The sequence below is a fragment of the Culex pipiens genome, chromosome 2 (assembly GCF_016801865.2).
Source record: "Culex pipiens pallens isolate TS chromosome 2, TS_CPP_V2, whole genome shotgun sequence".
In the NCBI taxonomy this organism is placed as follows: domain Eukaryota; kingdom Metazoa; phylum Arthropoda; class Insecta; order Diptera; family Culicidae; genus Culex; species Culex pipiens.
In genome coordinates this window covers 150,155,270-150,176,159 of record NC_068938.1, presented here as the reverse complement: position 1 = coordinate 150,176,159, position 20,890 = coordinate 150,155,270, and the positions used below count along the sequence as shown (strand labels likewise).

The following is a 20,890-nucleotide window of genomic DNA, read 5'->3' as shown; positions in this document are numbered from 1 at the left end:
CCTGTCATATTGTTGATTTTTTTAAAAGATTTTTCTTAAACGGACTTCTTTGTTTTTCCCGTTTATAAAAAAATAAGTACTTTAAATGAGAGGACTCCGTTACCAAGTAGCTCTTAACTTCTCATTTATATGTACTAGAATTCGCAATTCGCAATTTTCAGTGTAAGAACGGGCCTTGACCGATCTTATGCACCAGGTTCCCGACGAACACGCACTGCCCTTACACCTACATCTCACCCTTGCTCTGAGTCAGTACGAGCAGCACGCTAGAACACGCTTTGAGTGCAAGGCATGCACACCTTCTTTTCCGGTTACGCATTTTAACTCGGCCGGGGGTGGTACATTACGTAGGGTTTGATGTAAGTATAAGCGCCTAACCGTTGAAAGTGTGCCTAACAACTTTCATTAAAGCAAAAACTGTTTTATTTTTAGTTTTAATTCAAAAACTAATTGTTATTTACTGTGTTTTGTTTTCTCCTGAAATCTTTCCTAGTGTTGAGTCGTGTTTATATGTTGCTATTTCTTTTGTCGCGGTTTTATAAAAGTTTTTCAAAAGTACAATAGTAATATTTGTGTTAATTCTTTGATCATTCCAAAAATTGAGTAAGGGCTCGAACCTCATTTGTTTGACGAAAAGGGTGAAGATTGAAAACAATGGACAGTGAAAGAAATATACTATTTGAAGAATCAATAGTAAAAGAAAGATAGTAATTTATTAAGTAGATAATGAAATTACCAAGGCTTAGATTGTATTAAGTGCAATTTTTAGGCCATATTAAAAATTATTCAAATAGATAAATAAAGATAAACAAAATTGACATCACTCCCAAATTAAGGGAAAACAGACAGATTGTTACAGCAGCATCAATTGGTAAAATAGAGTGGAAAAGCGTTGAGAAATAAGAGAATCAAATGAGTAAAATCGAAATCAAATGGAGTAAACAGAAGTAAACAGAAGCCGCGTTAGAAAATCAGTGAAACAAAACAAACAGAAGATAGGTGGTAGATGAAATGGAAAGAAGCGAAACCCCGTTGTGCGATGTTTCAGGTACATCCACAGCAGTTGACTCAACATACTGCGAATCAAAACAATACCGTCTACAATCACAAATTACATCCCTTTCCCACATTGTCGCGCCCCTTTCTTTTAGCCGTCTCGACTTTGACCCGCGGTGGTCAAAGGTTTACGATCCGTTTCCACAGGCCACCAGCTAGGTCATCATGAAAACCAAGCCAACGTGGAGGTAAGAAAATAGGACTCTTGCTAGGAACCAGTGCTATACTGTCTTGATCAAGAATGATCTAACAGGACTACGGACGTAGTCAGTGACGCTCCTTCCAGGATGTTCCTCGCCTGAGCGTCAACTGAAGAGGTATCATCAGAATCATTCGCACTTGGCCTGCTTTTATATGTACTAGAATGTAACAAAAAAGACTTTTTGGCGGGCATTCAGGGGTTTGTTCCGGTGGGCATACTAAGCCCAAATCCCAAGTATGAGCTTAATTTGTCGTAACAGGAGCTGGTGTTTGCATTTGAATTTTAAATGGGATCTAACCCGTAAAAAGAGATTTTTTTCAACAATTTAAATTTTTGAGGCACTTTGGCCACTGAAGCGTTTATTTTCAACATCATGAAAAGGTGCACTATTTCAAGAGTCGCCGGAATTATTTGCAATTGTAAGTATGATATTTCAAATCTTCAACTTATTCTGAACAAAAATAAAAATGGGCTCAAGTAAAGTTTAGTTAAATACTTTGTTTGGAGAAATTCTCGTATGTTTATCAAGTTAAACACTCGCTCCTAACTACATCCAATTTGCTGATTTTCACTATTCAAACTACTTATTGAGGTATTTAACACTTGATTTCAGTTGAATACGATTTTTATGAGCTGTAATTGAACGTCAAAGTGCTGATATGGAAGAATTAAAGGCACGACGGAATTAGATGCTGTTCCCCTAGTTGGTAAACATGAACTATACAAAAATTGCAATTGTTCGTACCACCCGTAACAAAATTTCCATAGATACGGGTAATTCTCTGCCAACTCACACGGAATCTGTCAAAAGTTACCCCGACCCCTCTTCGATTTATGTGGATCTTTGCTCTAATAGGTAAACGAATCCAAGGTAAATTTTCCATATCTAGTGACGTAGTAGGGGTGGTACGACCCCTATTTTTTTTTGACCATGCGAAAAAATACGTGTTTTCGAAGTTGTTAATCGACAGAATTATCATCGATAATATTATCGTATAACGATAACGATAATGGTAATCTTTATCGTTATTCCGATAGTTCTATCGGCGGTAACTTTATCGAAGATAACGGACGATAACTTATATTTAATACATTTCTAAAATTGAGTAACACCAACCAAATTATGTTGAATTTTAAAGCTTCCTCTTAGTAAATATTGTAAGTTTCAAACCATAAATACTAAACAAGCAGTGCGTGGCCGAATGGTTACGCTGTCCGCTTTGTAAGTAAAACGTCGGTCTATTTGCATAAAAGAGGTTTTGGGTGACTCACCATACATAACCTTCGGACGCCTACAAATGAGCAGAAGCTTGCAACAGAGACCACAAAAGACCCGGGGGTCGTTAAATTGGATTACTTTGCTTTTGCGTATTTTGTCGAAAATACTAAAAATTTTGGAATTGGCAATACGAGTACCAAACGATTCAAAATTTCGCATGTATTTTAACTGTTTTAGAGTTTTTTCAATAAAATATTCAAATTTTCACAAAATGCCGTATTTTCTCAAAAATTTCAAATTTTTATAATTCGCAATATGGGCATCAAACGAAACGAAATTTTACCTGCCTTTTCATTCAAAAAACTCTAAAACAGTTAAATACATGCAAGATATCGAATAGTTTGATACCAACATTGCGAATAATAAAAAAATTAGTATTTTCGAGAAAATACGGTAATTTGTGAAAATTTTAGTATTTCATTCAAAAATTTCTAAAACAGTTAAAATACATTTAAAATTTCGAATCGTTTGATACCCATACTGCAAATTATAAATTTTGTATTACTTTCAAAAAAACAATACGGTATTTTGTGATTTTTTTAAAGTATTTATGCTTTGAAACTTATCAAATTATCAAAAAAATATTTACTAGGAGGAAGCTTGAAAATTCAACAGAATTTTGCTGGTTATAATTAAATTTAAGAAGTATTCAAAACATAAGTTATCGTCCAAACGTACTTAAAAATTGATAAACAATTGTTAAAAAAATGTCCAAACTAAATATAGTGATATTATGAAAATTTTCTTTTTATCATCTTAGTAATATTTTTTTTCGTAAAAACGATCTAATTTTTAGTAAAATATTATTATTTAATCTAAAAATGAAAGAAACGTTTCAAATTCATCATAATCTTATGTATCTAAGTAATAACAGTTCAATTGTTAGCAAATTAACATGTTGTTTCATGCATTGTTCCACTTGCCCCAACGGGTTGTTCGTCTTGCCCCACTAGTTGAGTAGAAAGTACGAAAAATATTTTTTTTAATATTTTTTTTTTGCATTTAATAACAGGATTTTTTAAAAACTTGTTCTATCAAAGTCTTAGTTAAGACCTGGAATAAGATGATTATAAAAAAATCCGACAGATTTTTAACGTTTTTAATGGGTTATAATGATCATTTCCTTAGCTTGTTCCACTTGCCCAACTTTCCCCTACTCAGCTGTAAAAACGTTTAGGACATGACATTTTATGGGAAATTTAATATTATTTCAGAATCTGCAATAATTCAGAAGAGTATTCTTTTTTAATTTAAAGCATTTTTTAAAAGGTTTGCTTGTGACCATCACGAATTATCGCGATCCTTAGAAAAAGTGTCGAAATGTTACTTTTTGCAATTCCGTCGTGAAACTACTTACTTTTCCTGTCATTCTCGAACGACGAAATAGCCTACTTTTCTGTACCAAAAATATAAGAATCGAATAGCAACACTTTTCAAAATAAATGCTGAAAAGTTCTACTTTTCAGCACTCAAATGGGTGCTGAAAAGTTGAACTTTTCAGCACTTGTTTCGAAAAGTAACACTTTTCAACATTTTTTTGATTTAAACGATTTATTGACAAAATATATAAAAATTTGACTTAAAATTTCACTCAATGGGTGTTTTTCGGAATTGCAAAAAATGTTGTATGGAACTCGTTGCAAAACTTGATTTTTTTCAGCACTCTTCGTATTTATCCAACTCGGTGAACCTCGTTAGATAAATGTACGACTCGTGCTGAAAAAATCCTCTTTTTGCAACTTGTTGCATAAACTACTATTCCGGGTTATTGTAGATTCAAAAAGTACATCAATATTTATCCCAGGTTTTTAGAGGTTTTAAAACTATGTTTGTGTTTTTTCGATGACAAATATTTTTTTTTTTGAATTCTGAGTACGCCATCAAATTAGGCCTCCACTTGTAATGTTTTAGTAGGGTAAGGTATATGGACAGGATTCACCTTAGAAGATGATGATGGGACCCAAGGTCAAACTGTTTGTTGAAAAATATTATGTATAATTCTCAAGGCAAGCGATTGGAGGCTGCAGTTGAGACATTTCCCCTTTATCTTTTATCAAATTTTGAATAAAACGATTTAATCTGAGACATCCGGCTGGGGAAAAATAAATTCTAAATATTTTTTTAAACAGAATGAGGCGTTGAACGCAACGATTCAATGTTAACACGATTTGAATTTTAAATATTTAAACTTTTAATTCATAAGGCATAAGGACGGGACCCCCTCAAAGTCGGGAAAATTGCATGACATTTTGAAGCTGTTCGTTGTTATTCTTCATACAAACTTTAAAAAACCTGTCAGCCTTACCTAAGAATCTTGGACTATTTGAAAACACATGGGAACAGTCAAGTGTTAACGTCCCCATGAATTAAGAATGCAAAAATAAATTTTGGTCGATTTTCTTTATAGAAAATCCATCTTATAGTTATGAAACTCCTTAGACGCAATGAGCCATTTATACCTCAGCAGTCATTATACGTTCCCACAGTTTTCAAAAAATACGTGGACATATTTAGGCATACGCGTGGGAACTTCCCTCAAAAAAGGCAGGCGCATTCACCGATGCCCACTCAAACCGATCGGTTGCTGCGATCCTCTCGCATGCCAAGTGGCATCGCCGAACCTATTTTTAGGCGCATGAATTAGCTTTATTTTCGTTCCGTTTCCGTACCACTAGGCAGAAACACGGTTCAAACGGATTCGCTAAACGCACTGTGCGCCGTCGTTTTGGGCTAATTTTAGCAACGCGAATTGATTCATTATCGATTGTTTACGAGGCGCGAGGCGGAAAACCCCCGTCCATTTCTGCACACTCATTTTTCGATCTTTTTGTTTCTGCTCTTTTCTCGGTGTGTCTTATGCTTCTCGTGGGACGGAGGGAAAATCGCGCCGAAAAACTCTGTTTGCCAAAGTCAGTCGTGCCGAAAATTGTTACTTTTTCCTTGCCCCGACATTCGACACAGTTTCCGTTACAGGCTGTGGCAGTAAGCGGAAATCTCCGATGACCAGTGTGACTCGGTACTGACCTGCGCTCGCGAAAGAGATGCTGTCATAATTTACATTACAAATGCCATTCAACGCGAGTTGGAAAAGCAAATTGTTTAGATAATTTGGAGCGCTCGCGAAATGTGATTGCCTTTTTGCCATTGTGAATGGCTCGTAAACTCGGCGCAAAGATTAATCTGTTTGCTTTTTCAAGGGGGAGAATATAGTTTTGACTGGTTCTTTCAGCGAGAGCTGCTTTTGTTACACAAAGTTCTTGTTGACCTTTGGCAGGGGAATGCAATTTTAACGATTCATACAAAGCAGAGTGTTTGAAGACATTTTCGTAAAAGTTTGCGTACAGCAGCTAAAACACTCCAAAGCGGTTGAAAAATTAATTAAATCCTTCCAATGTCACCTCGGCTTACGGCACTAGTGAAACAATTCCCTCCGATTTAATGAGTCCACTCTTCCACCTGACAATCCATCAACGGTGTGCATCTTCTAATGAGCCTGCTGGCCAACTCAACCTAGTTTGGTCGTCACCACCAGCACCACTGGAAAACCGGAGTGCATCATAACGAAAATGTGTCCCCATTTTTGCTTCCCGCCCTGGATGCAATGTGTGTGACATCCCTCGTTCTAATAAACATTATAATTTTACTACCGCGTGCGCTCTTGAACGGTTTTCGCTGGAGAAAACGGCACGGACTTGTTTGACTACACCAGAGACAAGTGGACGAAATATTTTGTTGTTTTACCTCTCACGAAACAGTTTCAATCGAAAATTGTAAACAAAAATATTCTGAAAATAAGATACTTTCCCATAAAAGGTTATTTTTTCCAGTTTAAAACTCACAGATTGACGCCAAACTGCCCCATACCAGGCCGTTAGAGTTGACGAAGATGGAGATCCGTTTGCATGCCAACTTGTTGAAAAACAGGAGGCGCACTTGTGCTGGACCGGGCTGTTGATATCAAGGAATCCAGATCTTAACTTTACTTACGTGACGCAATGTGGCATGTTGAAAAAAAATGTTTTTCCCTCAGTTTAAAATTACAGTTTGACACCTTTGATTTGACAGAATTTTGTTCAATTGGCAGCTTTTCTTTCAATATCAAGAGATTTATTTGGAAAAGTCCTATAAACTTAGGGATTCCCATAGCTTCTGGGAGCTTAAAAAAGTCTTGTTCTATTTTACACATTTATGTGATAAACTTTTTATCACACTTGGTAAATTATCTGAAACAGTATTTAATTAAAAAAATAAGGCAGGCTGAGCAACTTTCTACGAAATCGGCCGATTTCGACCATTTTTTTTGATTTGGCTCAAACTTTGTGGGGGCCTTCCCTATGACCAAAGAAGCTATTTTGTGTCATTGGTTCACCCATACAAGTCTCCATACAATTTTGGCTGCTGTCCATACAAACATGGTACGTAAATATTCAAACAGCTGTAACTTGTGAGTGAATTTTCTTATCAATTTGGTGTCTTAGGCAAAGTTGTAGGTATTGTTGAGGACTATTGAGAAAAAATAGGTACACGGAAAAAAAATGCAGATTTTTTAATCAACTTTTTTATCACAAAACACAATTTCCCAAAATACGTAATTTTTGATTTTCGAGATTTTTTGATATGTTTAAGGGGACGAAAATCCGCAACTTTTGAGCCATAGAGAAGTATGGTCCAAAAATCTGCCGCTGAGTTATGAATTTTTGAATAAACAGTGATTTTTGGAAAAATTTGAAATTTCATGCAAAAACAAAATTGACGATTTATTTTATGTAAAATTGAATTTTCAATCGAAAAGTTCTTTACAGATGTTTTGATTAAACGTTCTGTTTTCAACACAGAAAAAAATAATGTAAATTTGGAAGCTTTAATTTTGGCAGGTTGAATATTACTTCTTTAATGATGTAATTTTACCTCAATTTAGACTGAAAAAGTGGCATTACACCAGAAAAGTGCTAAAATTACACATTTCCAGAGGTAAAATTACACATTTTTTCTGACATAAAAGATGTACCCCTTCCCAGATGTAATATTACCATGATTTTTTTTCTGTGAAGATATAGCCACCGAAAGTTTGATTTTAGCGAAATATTTGCAGTTTTTTGATTTTTAAAAATAATGACCATGAGTGACCATTTCTAAAAATATTTTTTTCGAAAAATTCAGAAAATTTACTACAAAATTGTCTAAGAGACATTGAAGATTGGACCTCTGGTTGCTGAGATACAGCGGCTTAAAGAAATAGAAACAGGAAAATTGAAGTTTTCGAAGTCTCACCCAAACAGCCCATCACTTTATAATGTCGATATCTCAGCAACTGATGGTCCGATTTTCAATGTTAAAATATGAAACATTCGTGAAATTTTCCGATCTCTTCGAAAAAAATATTTTGAAAATTTTTAAATCAAGAATAGCATTTTAAATGGACGTAATATTCAATGTTTGGCCCTTTTAAAATGTTAGTCTTGATTTAAAATTTTTCAAATAGATCGGGTGTTTTGGGAAATTGAGTTTTTGTGATAAAAAAGTTGATTTTTTAATCAACAAAAAAAAATTTCCGTGTACCTATTTTTTTCTCAATAGTCCTCAACAATACCTACAACTTTGCCGAAGACACCAAATTGATCAGAAAATTCACTCAAAAGTTACAGCTGTTTGAATATTTACGTACCATTTTTGTATGGACAGCAGCCAAAATTGTATGGAGACTTGTATGGGTGAACCAATGACACAAAATAGCTTCTTTGGTCATAGGGAAGGCCCCCACAAAGTTTGAGCCAAATAAAAAAATACAAATAAAATCCATTTCCGGTTTTGGTAGAAAATTGCTCAGCTAAGGAAGCTAAGAAAAAGGTGGATTTTTTCAAGTGCTACAATTTTTTTAAATAATTTTAACCGCAGAAAAATGATTCCAAATTGTTTTCAGTTGATTTGAAATATTGAGGGTTTTTGAAAAAAATATGTTTTTACCAGCGATGGCAGAATCATCATCAAAAAAAATCTTTGAACGTTCATCAAGAGAAAAAAAATCCGAAGGGAACATGGCTCTCCTCTCTCGCGCACGAAAGATCCGTGAAAGGAATAAAAAAAAATCATCAGCTTGGTTATTTGGCGGACCATCTTTTTTACTACTACACTTGCAAATGTAACGTCACACGTCGAAAAATGTTCTGTCACATTTTATAGATGGATAATGATTGTAAACAAAGCGAAACAAATAATTTTAGGTGATGCTGACAAGGAAATTCACAAAAAATCATCAAAAGATTGATCTGCTCAGGGAAGTTTGGGAGCAATTTTCTTTTGCGTGATTTTTTTTTCTCTCTCTTTCGCTGGTGAAAAAAGCTCGCAAGCGAAAAAGATTTGTTTGCGATTATTTCATCCCTGGTTTTTACCCTCGGATTTGTCGAGTCAATGTTGATGTCAATGTTGCATTTGCAACGCCCTTATTTGAAAACGATGAATTCTGTAAAAAAATGGAGAATTTTTCAATTGCAAATCTATTTTTACTAAACAGTGTATTTACATTTTCCTTAGCTCTACAGTTGCTGTTAAATTCTTCTGAAACTTATCAAAATGTTAACCAAAATAAACAACGCTTTTTTATGGAATTTTGATTTGCTATAAAAGTAAAATATAAATAAATGGCGAGTATTTTTTATTCTGAAATATCCTCATCAGGGTTATGAAAATAAAAAAAAAACTTTCAGCTCTCAGCGACTACAATTATTATACACGAAATTTAATCTCCCATCTTTCATTCACGAGATTCTCCACACCAAAAATTGTCTCTATCTCGACATTCTCTTTTTCTCTCTCAGTCTCACATTCGCAATTATTCCCACTCGACAGAACGTAGCCACGAAACCGTCACACAACAAAATGTGCCAACGCAGAGAAAACAAAAGAATCTTTGACGAGTGTGCGCAAGCGAGGAAACGAGAAGGAGTGATAGAAAGAGAATGCTCTTGCTGACAGTCACGAACCATAACAAGAGAAACCACAAAGTAAAAGTGACTGTTGCTATTCCCCTTTGATATTTTGGTGCAGGATTCATCAAATGATAGTTTTTTCTATCACTAATTTACAACACTGCCCACAACTTTAATGAAGACAAGGTTTGCTTCATTTAAAAAAAAATAAAATTTTAAGTTCAAGCGAATCATTTTGTCCATTTATCAATTTTCTATGATTTTTTTTTATCATGGGTCGATCTGTAAACTATTCCAAATATGGGGGATGTTTGGAGATTTTCATGTTCTCACTTAAAATGACTGCCAGTTTACAGGGAGTATTATTCCAGCACGAGTGTGAAATTCAAAGGCGATTAAAAGATAAAAGAGACCCTGTTCGATTGACAACAACCATAGTCTAACCAACGGAGTGTTAGTGTAAAGCCAACTTTTTGGAATGTGTCTGTCAGCAAGGAAAACAATTCCTAGAAGAGATTTCCAAGCATCCCCGCACCAGAAAGTCACGTTTGGAGAAATATGTCTCACGGGCAGTCAATTATCCATTGATAGCTACTGAGTGAGCTGAAAATAGCTTCTCAACTTGTTTAAATGGGAAATTAGTGTTTGTATGGCGCTTTGGATGGCTGCACATGTCCATTTCGATTATTTTCCACTATCGAAGGAAAGTTATTATCCGCCGGTCTGTTAACTGGCACTTGAGATAACTGACAGACTGTATAATTTTCCGAATTTGCACTGTTGAAAGTTTTCTGATATTTCTTCTAATTATCACACTTATTAACAATTATTCTGTCATCAAATGAGAGTTTGTCGCTCACCAATCATTTTTGACAGATAATTTTTCTTTCCTCATTTGAGTGTATTAATCCAGCATTATTTTCCACTGTGCAACACACGTGTGTGTGTTCCCCATCACAATTCAATAATAATGACCTGGTAATGAAGTCACTATTGCTGTTGCAGCTGCAAGGTGTCCTCCAGTTGTCTCTCGTCACTGGAGGAGGGGGCCTCGTTCCCCCTGCAGGCATCTCCCGTCCAATACTTCCGTAAAAGGTTGTGAATAGATAACGGTTGGGTCTGATTTGCTTGTCCCTCCACCTCGACTAAGTTGCGAAGATGCGCTGCGGGTTTTGGCACGTGCGCTAGTGCAATAAACGCAGAGTTGGGCTGGAATGTAAATAAACTCTTCATTGAAGCAGACGAGCAGCGCAGCTTGTCGAATCACTTGTGCGGGCTAATGCGCGTATAACTCATTACTTTGCGCAAGTAATTTAGCGTGCAAATTTATGTCTCTCTTTCGCTCTCGGTGTACTCCTCGAGCCGGCCCTTGCAGCTTTATTTTATGATTGTGCAGCTCATCATTAAATGGAGAGAAGTTGGGAGAGGGGCGGCGCATACGAGCTCTTTTCAGACTCGGTCGAGTCTACTAGTAGCAATAGCTGGACTATGTTATACACCTTGTCCGTCCATACTAAAGAGCGGAAGAGCGAACGAACAAACTGGTGATGCTGCAACAGGTCATCTTCGTACAAGGTAGTAATCGAGTTGACGACGACGTTCGCTAGTGATAATGATTATCTCTATGGGCACAGGAATTGCCTCTAGTGCAGGGTAATCATCTGTCTGCATGGTACATATGAAACAAATGATGGAAATGAGAATCGGCATACCGATAAGGGAAGGAAGCTGCATTGTCGGATACTTTATATGTGTTTCAATTTGGCGGAGGAATACGTTACTAACAATTGATAAAACCTGCAAAAGTATGCACATCATCTTGGGGGCCACCCACAAATTACGTGGACATATCAGATGGGTAGGGGGGAGGTTTATCCATGCTCCATACAATTTTTTTATGGAGATTTGTGTGGACTAACGAATGACTGTTAGATTTTGTTATCGGAAAATCATGACCACCGGTAACAAAAATGTCTCGTCCGTGTGGATCAATCGGACCACGCACTAGACTCACAATCCAGAGGTCGTCGGTTCGAATCCCGCGGCGAGCACCCTGTGCAGGCACTAGTTGTTGGCACTACCAATAGTGGCCGACTGCAATAAAGTTAACTTCGGGGACAACTTGTCGATAATGAGAAGAAAAATGAAAAACATCCCCAAACTTAGGTAAAAAGTTGTTATGAACAAATCTTAAGAGGGAATTCCAAATAAGTAATTCTCTCTCTCTTTTCCATTTTTGAACATGCGAAAAAAGAGGTGTTTTTCAATAATTTGCAGCCTGAAACGGTGATGAAATAGAAATTTGGTGTCAAGGGGACTTTTATGTAAAATTGGACGCCCGATTTGACGGCGTACTAAGAATTCCGAAAAAACGGTTTTTTTCATCGAAAAAAATACCAAAAAGGTTTTGGGACCATCCATAAACCACGTGGACACTTTAGGGGGGGGGGGGGTATGGCGATTGTCCACGCTCCATACAAAAAAGTTTTTTTTGTATGGACAATTGTCCACGAAGGGGGGGGGGGGGTTAGGATTTACAAAAAAAGTGTCCACGTGGTTTGTGGATGGTCCCTTTAAAAATTCTGCTATTTTTCGTTACTCAACTGTTAAAAATTTCGGAACATGTCATTTTAAGGGAAATTTACTTTTCAAATCTACATTAACCCAGAAGGGTCATTTTTTCATTTAGAAAAAACTTTACACTTTACAGGGTTATTTTTTAGAGTGTAACAATGTTCTACAAAATTGTAGAGCAGTCAAATACAAAAATGTTGATATGGAAACATAAGGGGTTTGTTTATAAACATCACGAGTTATCGCGAGTTTTGAAAAAGTTGCTTTTTGCGTTTCTCTTTGTTATGTCGTCCGTGTCTGTCGCAGGTGACCACGGATAGGCATGATCAACAACGACCAACTTTTTCAAAACTTTTTTTCCGTAAAATCGCGATGTTTATAAGCAAACTCTTTATGTCTATATATCAAATTTTTTGTAATTGTCTGCTCTACAACTTTGTAGAACATTATTGCACTCTAAAAAATAACCCTGCAAAGTTAGAAAAACACGAAATTTTAAAATGAAATCTTTTTTTCTGGGTCAATGTAGATTCGAAAAGAACATTTCCCTTAAAATGACATGCTCCAAAAAAATTTTAACGTAACGGAAAATGGCAGAGTTTTTAAAACTTTCTTAGTGTTTTTTCGATGAAAAATACGTTTTTTTCGGAATACTAAGTCGGGCGTACAATTTTACATAAAAGTTTCTTAGACATCAAATTTCTATCTCATCACCGTTTCAGGCAGCAAATTATTGAAAACACCTCTTTTTTCGCATGTTCAAAAATTGAAGGGGTCGTATCGTGTCTCCGTCACGAGATATAAAAAAACGGACCTCGGATTCGTGATCAGGGACAAAGTTTCACGCAAATCGAAGAGGGGTCGGGGCAACTGCTGTGTGAGTTGGCGGAGAATTACCCAAATAGTAGATCAATAACAGAAGTCAAGGAACAGCGAAAATTCCATCATTGATCGCCTTATTCTTGTGACATATTACAACTTTTAAAAATAGTTAGCAGTTATGTATAACAAAAAAAATATTGTTTTTTATTGTTAAATTTTACTTTAAATATAAAACAAATTAGCAATTTGCCATGAACCAATTTGTAATAAATGTTGACCAATTTTATCACATTGGCATTATTGTGGCCATTTGTGGTCTTAATACTAAAAGTTTTATATAAAGTCAAACATTGTTGTTTTGTGTGATTATTATTGTACCCTTCAAAAAAAAAAAATCAACAGCGAATTGGGTACTTTCAGACATGATCACTATTTTGATTGTTTACTCACGTGAATGCTTGTTTGTTTTCTGTAAAATTTTACATTCACAAGATCCTCTGTAATTATTAAGTCAAATGTAATTACAACCCAGTCACGACGTTCTAGCAGGATTCTAGCAGAGTTCTCACAGAGCTGGATATTCTTACAGCATTCTAGCAAAAATGTTCCACCGTTCTAGCAGGATTCTGGCAGAACCAGCTCTGCTAGAATATTTCGTGACTGGGAAAAGCCGACTCGGTCCTAACCAGGTCCCAGCAGGAAGGTGCTGTGTCCTATCCCTCGCCTAGACCAGACCAAAATCCATGATAAAGCTGTCAGACCAAATCTGTCAGACCAAGACTGTCAGACAAAAGAGCATAAAGTAAACAATCTTGGTCTTCGACGTAGGTGCACACAAATCAAGAAAAGAAAATTTGAAAAAGAATTTTATTTTTTCAATTCAATTACTGGTTTTGGACTGCAAAATTGAATGTACGTCAGGAAATGATTAACCGTGCGGCGGCCTGTACACCGACAATTGGGTACTAAAGCCCTATGTCAATTTTTATGTACAACGGTAAAAAACACGATCAAAAACCATTTCTGATCACTTTTTTTTCATTTTAATGCAAAAAAAAAATTGAAAAACAACATTTTTTCGATGGATCAACTATGGTCCCCTTGGAACGAGCTGTCAAGTAGGAACTTTTTTTCTGTCAAGAAGGACCGCGAGGTTAATTTTTCAAAATTGATTTAAAAATCCATTTTAAACTCTTTGTGGTCGTACAAAGGGTAATTTTACTCAAAAAAATAAGCATTATCGCTGTAAACAATAATATCAGCAATATAAGCTTCATTTTAGGACCCAATTAAATAAGCAGTTAAAAGCCTTATACTTCCACTTTAATTTTTTATCGCGTTTTCGGTTTACACCTGAACAATCTTGAAATTATTTATACGGATTTGTGATTCCTCTCTTTCCATCATTCCCTTGGGTCCCAGTACCGAAAAGGACCTAATAAAAATAACTTTATGAAAAAAAAATTTACATTTTTTCAAATGTTGTAAGCCGTCTGCCAATGTATACTGCTTTTGTTCCGTATTCGAAAATATCTAATATTCAATTGGAACCAAGCAAATATTAAACTTTTATAATAAGCTAATAATTTAAACAATATCAAAGTCAGTTATTTACCGTTGCTAATGACATATCACACCAATACCAACTGAGTTACTGGACCGGGAACATTTTTTTCTCTTGTTGTATTTTTTTTTTGTAATAACTTTTGATAACTGAGTTATTTTTCGAACAAATCTCTGTTATTATTTTGTATTAATCTGGGCGTTTTAATAATAAATACTGACCTGACAAATTACTACTTATACTTTTCCATGAATTTTAACCTGCTCGAGATTTTTATGTAAACTTGCATACAGAACGACTACTTCATTTGTCTGTTGTTTATCAATAACATAGTCGATTAATTTTATCATTATTGTAAAAGGTGTTCAAACCCATCCTCACTCCACAACGCTTCATCGACCATTCATCTTAAAATTTCACGTTCCCCAACAATCTACTTTGCAAAACACAAATTTATGCTTGTCAATCAACCCAATTTCCGTCCGCTAAAAACTCAAACTCTCTCTCTCACGTGTCAGCAGCATAGCCAGTGGTGGACCACATCCAGTTAACCGCACACTGAGCAAAAGAGAGTTTCGATGTACACAAAACATTCAAGTAAATAAAGAGAGGGATCGCGGGAGAGTTGAGTTTTTGGTACGAATCTCACGTTGAGGTGGAGTGGTTGTGTTGCTGTCTCTGTTAGAGAATCTCTGGCGCGTCGTCGAATCGAGCAGTCGAGTTTTCCAGTGCGCGCGGAAAAGTCGTTACTGAACCGGGAAGTAACGTGGCGCGGAGTTCCGGAAGTTCCGTGTTTTTCGCGGGTTAATTGCTGCGAACTTCTATGAGTTTTCACAAAATAAGTTAAAAAGTTTAACAAAAAATTTTAATTTGTGAGTGATCGTCAAAATTCAAAAACCTGTTGCCACCGTCGTGACCACGTTGTGGCCACCCCGGGTGGACCGGTTAAAATCCGGTCCGAAGATTTTAGAGTGGCATTTCGGAAATAGCAAAACCACATTGTGGTGTGGCCAACGCCGCAACTCTTTAATAGAAGTGGACTAGACTTTGATTGACAGGCCTTCGGTCGTCGTGACAAATTCGAACGGATCGGGTGGCCATCAGACCCGCCGGGTCAATGCCGCGCCGTGGCCGGTTCACGAAAACGGAGAGATTCACGCGATAGGGTTGGGCGTACGAATACGTTTTTTTAGTTTTGTGTTTCGGAGTTTTTTTGTGCACCGTTCCGGCGGGAATGCTGATATCATAACCGGGAGGTGGCCAGAGGAGAAGTGTGCGCCAGTTTGTTGTGTAAACATTACCGGTGGAAATTGTTGATTTGTGAAGCGAAAAGAATAAAAACAACAACGTAAATATAAAAGTAATAGGCAAAGCTCATATCAGACCCATCCCGACAAAGCGGCGATGTGCGGATGTTATTTGTGTACTTGTGCGAATTTGGATGGTTGAAAAATGCCCCAAAAAGTTTAGAAGACAAAGTGTAACTATTTGTGGAACTGTTTTAATTTACAAAATTCATAAAGATAAGTTTGTATAATCGTAGGTATTTGGTTTCATAGTCTGGCGACTGGTAATTGAATTGTGCATCTAAACAATGATTTTATGATTTGGTTTGGCCATATTTAGCATTTTTTTTTCTATTTTATATTTGTAATAAATTAATAAATCAATAAATACCAGATTTTCACCGTCTTAAACCCTGGTGCTAAATATGCCTTTTTTTTAGTCATAAAATATCGGAAAATAAGGAAAAACTTGAAGCGATTAAAACTAATATAGTTGTAAAATAAACTTAAGTGATATTAAACTAGGTTTTTCTTTGTCAACTCATACGAAATCGGAACAAGTTGCCTCGGCTTTTTTTCGATGTGCGTAAAACTTTGTCCAATTTTAATTTTAATGTACCAGTCAAACCTGCAATAACCCAGAAGGGTTAGTTTTTCATTTAGAGCACCATTTTCATTTTTGTAATTGTCAGTTCTACAATTGGATGACAATAAAAAAATTGACATCAGGGACCCCCCCTACTTTTAAGATCCTTAGGTAAAAATAAGTAACAATTTCAATTTTAAGCCAATTCGGTTTAGGTTAAAAAATCGCTTTAGATCTTTAAAGTTTGTGATACAAAATTTTTCATACAAAAACTTTTAAGATTCGTTGATTTCATGATTTCCTAAAATCGCAAAGAAATGGTAAAACTCTGAGGAATGGTATTCTTAAGTACTCGGTAAAATTTTTACCGAAATCTCAACAGCCGAGTGCTCGGTAGTTAGCTCGGTAAAAGTTTCAACTACCGAGAGCTCAGTAAACGCGAATCTGACAGATGGTTTGAACTTTTACAGAAGACCTCGGTAAAAAATGACCGTTTGCTCGGTACATATTCTGAATTTTTACCGTGCTTACGGTAATGCTTTTATATGAATTGAATTTATTTTCTTTTTATTTATTCAAAAAAAAAACGACACAATTTATTTACAAACAATACCTACGTACATTCACAATAACATCACAACTTATTTTTTCTTGATTATTAAACAAAAGCAAAAATGACGACATAAACCAGCTCCTTCTAAAACGGCTCAAAAGATGAAGCTTCGATGTGAGCTGAAAGTAAAAAGATTATTCTTAATAGTAAATAATTTAATTTCCTTAAAAAAAAGACACATACCTGTTACTTTGTTTCAATTTATAGTTTTAAATTACTTTTTTCTGAAGGTACTCAGAGAAATGTCCGACAACAGCGACCAAATAAAAAAATGACAGCAACAAAATGACATAAGTTTCAACTGAGAGACTCGGTAAAAATTTACTGAGCTTTCAGTAAAAAACAAGGTTTTTACCTGAGTACTTGGTAATTAAATTACCGAGTACCAATAATTTACCGAAAACTAGGGTTTACTGAGTAGCTCAGTGAAATAAGTACTGAAGTACGGTACTTTCAGCGATTTTTTTACCGTAGCTCAGTATATTTTCTAAATTTAACTGACAGTTCAGTAAAATTTGATTTTTACATGGTAATTTCGGTAAATTTTTTACCGAGTATTGAGTCCCTGATTTAGTGTGTTGGTAAAGGTACATTCTGGCAAATGGATTTCTTGGAAATAGCATTCTAGGGAATCAATAAAAACCTTTTTTTTTCAATTTATCACATTTGCAACGAATTAAAAAAAATAAGCTAAAAAATTTTTAAAAAGAAGTGTTTAGAAACGAAACAAAAACAAAAAACTATTGAATTCGGGTTGAAAAATTAAAACAAGCGTATCACAGCAATTTTCAACATAATTTAACAATTACAAGCTGCAACAACTTATAAAAAGCCAAATTTGGTTACACTTTATTACTCGAGTACTGTTTGCGTTAAAAAAAGCTCCAATTCCTTACCGCACCCTAAAGCGTGCGTGCGTGCTTGCAAACCCCCTCAATTTATGACAGCGAGGAATCGCAGTCTGATGAGGTGCCAACGGAGAGGAGAGGATCCTCTGTTTTGTTTAACCCCACCAGCAAAGCATACCAAACTGACCTGACCCGACCGTCGGGGTTGGGAGTTAAACTTGTTTTGCTGCCACTTTTCTAGCACGTGAATTGAAACGATTTCCGCCATTATCCGCCTTTTCCTCCCCTCCAAACCGCTTGTGATGATGTGATTTGAGGGAATTGTTTGTTGTTTGCAGATTTGTTCAGTTTGGCGAAAACTTTGTTTTTAATTAGTGTTTGATTTATTTTTAATCGCAAATTTAATGAATTAAAATTTTTTTCTTGCTCATAAAACATGCAGCCCATAATAAGAATCACATTTTGTGAGATCATAACCAACAGTTGGGATTACATTACGTCAGATTGATTAAACTTTGAAATCAGTAAATAATACTGAGTGCTTCCCCCATTAGAACAACACAGTACCATAAGTGACTGTTTGTAGATGGCTCAGAGTTAAAAGTGGTCTTCAAATAGGAGTTACTGTGGCAGTTTAAAAATACACTAATGTAGCTTTCTGATAATTTGAATACAGTTAGTAAACAAACGCAAAAAAATCAAGCATTAATTTAAAAGAAGTCAATAATGTGTACCTTTCCTCTCCATACAAACAAAATCGGACAAAGTCAAATCTGGTTCTCACATTAAGCCAAAAATAACAATAACAAAAGAAAAGATCGCTCAAACCCAGAGGAATAATTTATATTAATCGACGTTCGATTATCCTCACACTCACACACACTCGCTCTTCTCTTCTTTTTACGAGGTTGCCTGTTTCCTTAGTTAGTACAAACACGGAACATCATCGATGCCGACGTGACCAAGTCCAGCCCAGGGGCCACTTTTTTATGATCCCTCGATTTGTGATGCGTGTATGAGCTCATTACACTTTGTCGGCGGCAGCGGCACTGGCTGACTGGTTCCCCGATTTGGGACTCAACCTTCAGACGATCGCGCGCGCAGTGTCGGGACATGTAAATCGAGTCGAATTTCACTGTGAGGCATCTCAAGTGTGCGTCTCAAATCATGAAATGACACAATTTTGTCTCAATTTCGTTACATCACTCTGTTCTTTTTTTTTGTCTCAAGATGACGCGAGAACCTTTTCAAGACATCGTATATTCTTCCAGCCAGTTGCATTTGTTGTCCTTAAAACACACACACTACAATCTGGGGCTGGAAATCTGATCCCTTGAAGAGCCCCAGAAAGAGATCTGTGTATACCTTTCAAAAAAAATCATAAACAGTGCTAAATGTTGCTACTCACCGAGCAGGAACCGCGTAATGGTATCATTTATCATGGCTTACCGAATCGTTTTGTGCGCGAAAAGATTGGCAGAAGCTGATGTTTTAACAAACCAGTATATCACTGTTACTGACATAAAAAGAACTATTCTTAAACCGAACAACAGGAGAGATTCAATTTGGGTTTGCAATGAATAACAATTTAATTTTGTGTTGTTAATCGCATCTAAGTTTAGAGAAATTAATAAAATTTTGATGCTTTGTTCTATATCTGGGAAAAGCAAGTTTTTTTTACCCAAAGTTTTTTTTTGTAACAATAGAATTACAGGAATACTAAAAAAAATTGTCCAGGTTTTGTTACATTATGAGCAATTCTCTACCAAACTGCCCGCTTTCATGCATTTTTATTTTTTGAGTTAACTAAAACGTTATGGGGCCTTCCCTATGACCAAAGAAGCCATTTTGTGTCATTGGTTCACCCATACAAGCAAGTTTTCCAGGATGCCAGATTAATCTGGGAATGTCAGATTTTTCAAGTGTCAGCCAAATCAAAGATTAATCATTATCTGTAGTATATTTTAACAGATTTTGCCAGATTTATCATTTTCTGTCAATTTAGAACAATTTTTAGATTAGAATTAACATTATAATCAAAAATCGAAAAAATAGTAATTATTTATTTTATTAAAAATTCAATCATTTCGAAGCCGAAAAATTATTAAAATTAAAAATTAAAATTATTAAAATTATTAAAATTAAAATTAAAACATCTCAATTCAACTATGTTTTGAACTAATCGGTGACTTCCCACCCCTTCCCTACTCAAAATTGTAAGATTTTCGTCTGCCAGATTTTTTTTTCAATTATGTCCTGGTAACCCTGGATACAAAGCTTCATACAATTTTGGCAGCTGTCCATATAAAAATGGTACGTAAATATTCCAAAATGTGTATCTTTTGCAGAAATTATAGGATCGATTTAGTGTCTTGAAAAAAAGTGTGTGTAATTTTATGTGTTTTTTTGTAAAAAAAGATTCTCCATTTATTTAACTTAAATTTTTAATATTAATTCGAATTTGCAATCGCAAAAAACGAAAAAATCGCAATTGAATTTCACACAAAACTAGAAATACCCAAAAATCACGTGGACTCCTTAGGATGGTTCAGTTATTGTTCACGCTCCATACAAAAAAAGATTTGTTTTGTATGGAAATTGTCCACGAAGGGAGACTTCCGAAAATTTCTTTGAACATTTTTTGAAGAAATATCGTAAATTGGACCTCTAGACCTGCTGAAAAACATCTGAGCTGAAAAATCTAGAAATTTCTTGGAAAATTAAAATTTTCTGAATCTCACCCAGACCTTCTATTTGTGCCAATGTCTCAGCAACTAATGATCGAATTTGAAAAAGGGAACATTTGTAATACTGTATGATCTCTTCGAAAAAAATATTTCGAAGAATTACAGATTAACATTTTAAAAGGGCCAAAAATTCAATTCACCCTTTTGAAATTTAAATCCCGATTTTGAAATTTCACTGTTTTTGGCTTTGTAATTTTAACTTTGTTAAGAGGTTATCTACATGTAGAAAATCACGAAATTTCCTATTTAGGAATATATATTAAATCTTTTCAAAAGATGATTTCCAATATCTCCTGAATGTTTCATGAAGATATTTCAAGATGCCGTGAGCAATGCGAAATGTCAAACTTTCTGAGCGTTTTTCTTGAAACATCGAGTGCTACGATA

The 20,890-nt window shown here is 35.5% G+C and overlaps 1 protein-coding gene across 3 annotated transcripts in view; it reads left to right on the top strand.

Moving 5' to 3' along the window:
• LOC120421455 (rho guanine nucleotide exchange factor 11) overlaps nt 1-20,890 on the top strand; it is a 156,593-nt gene that overhangs the window by 111,765 nt on the left and 23,938 nt on the right. The window lies entirely within an intron of this gene.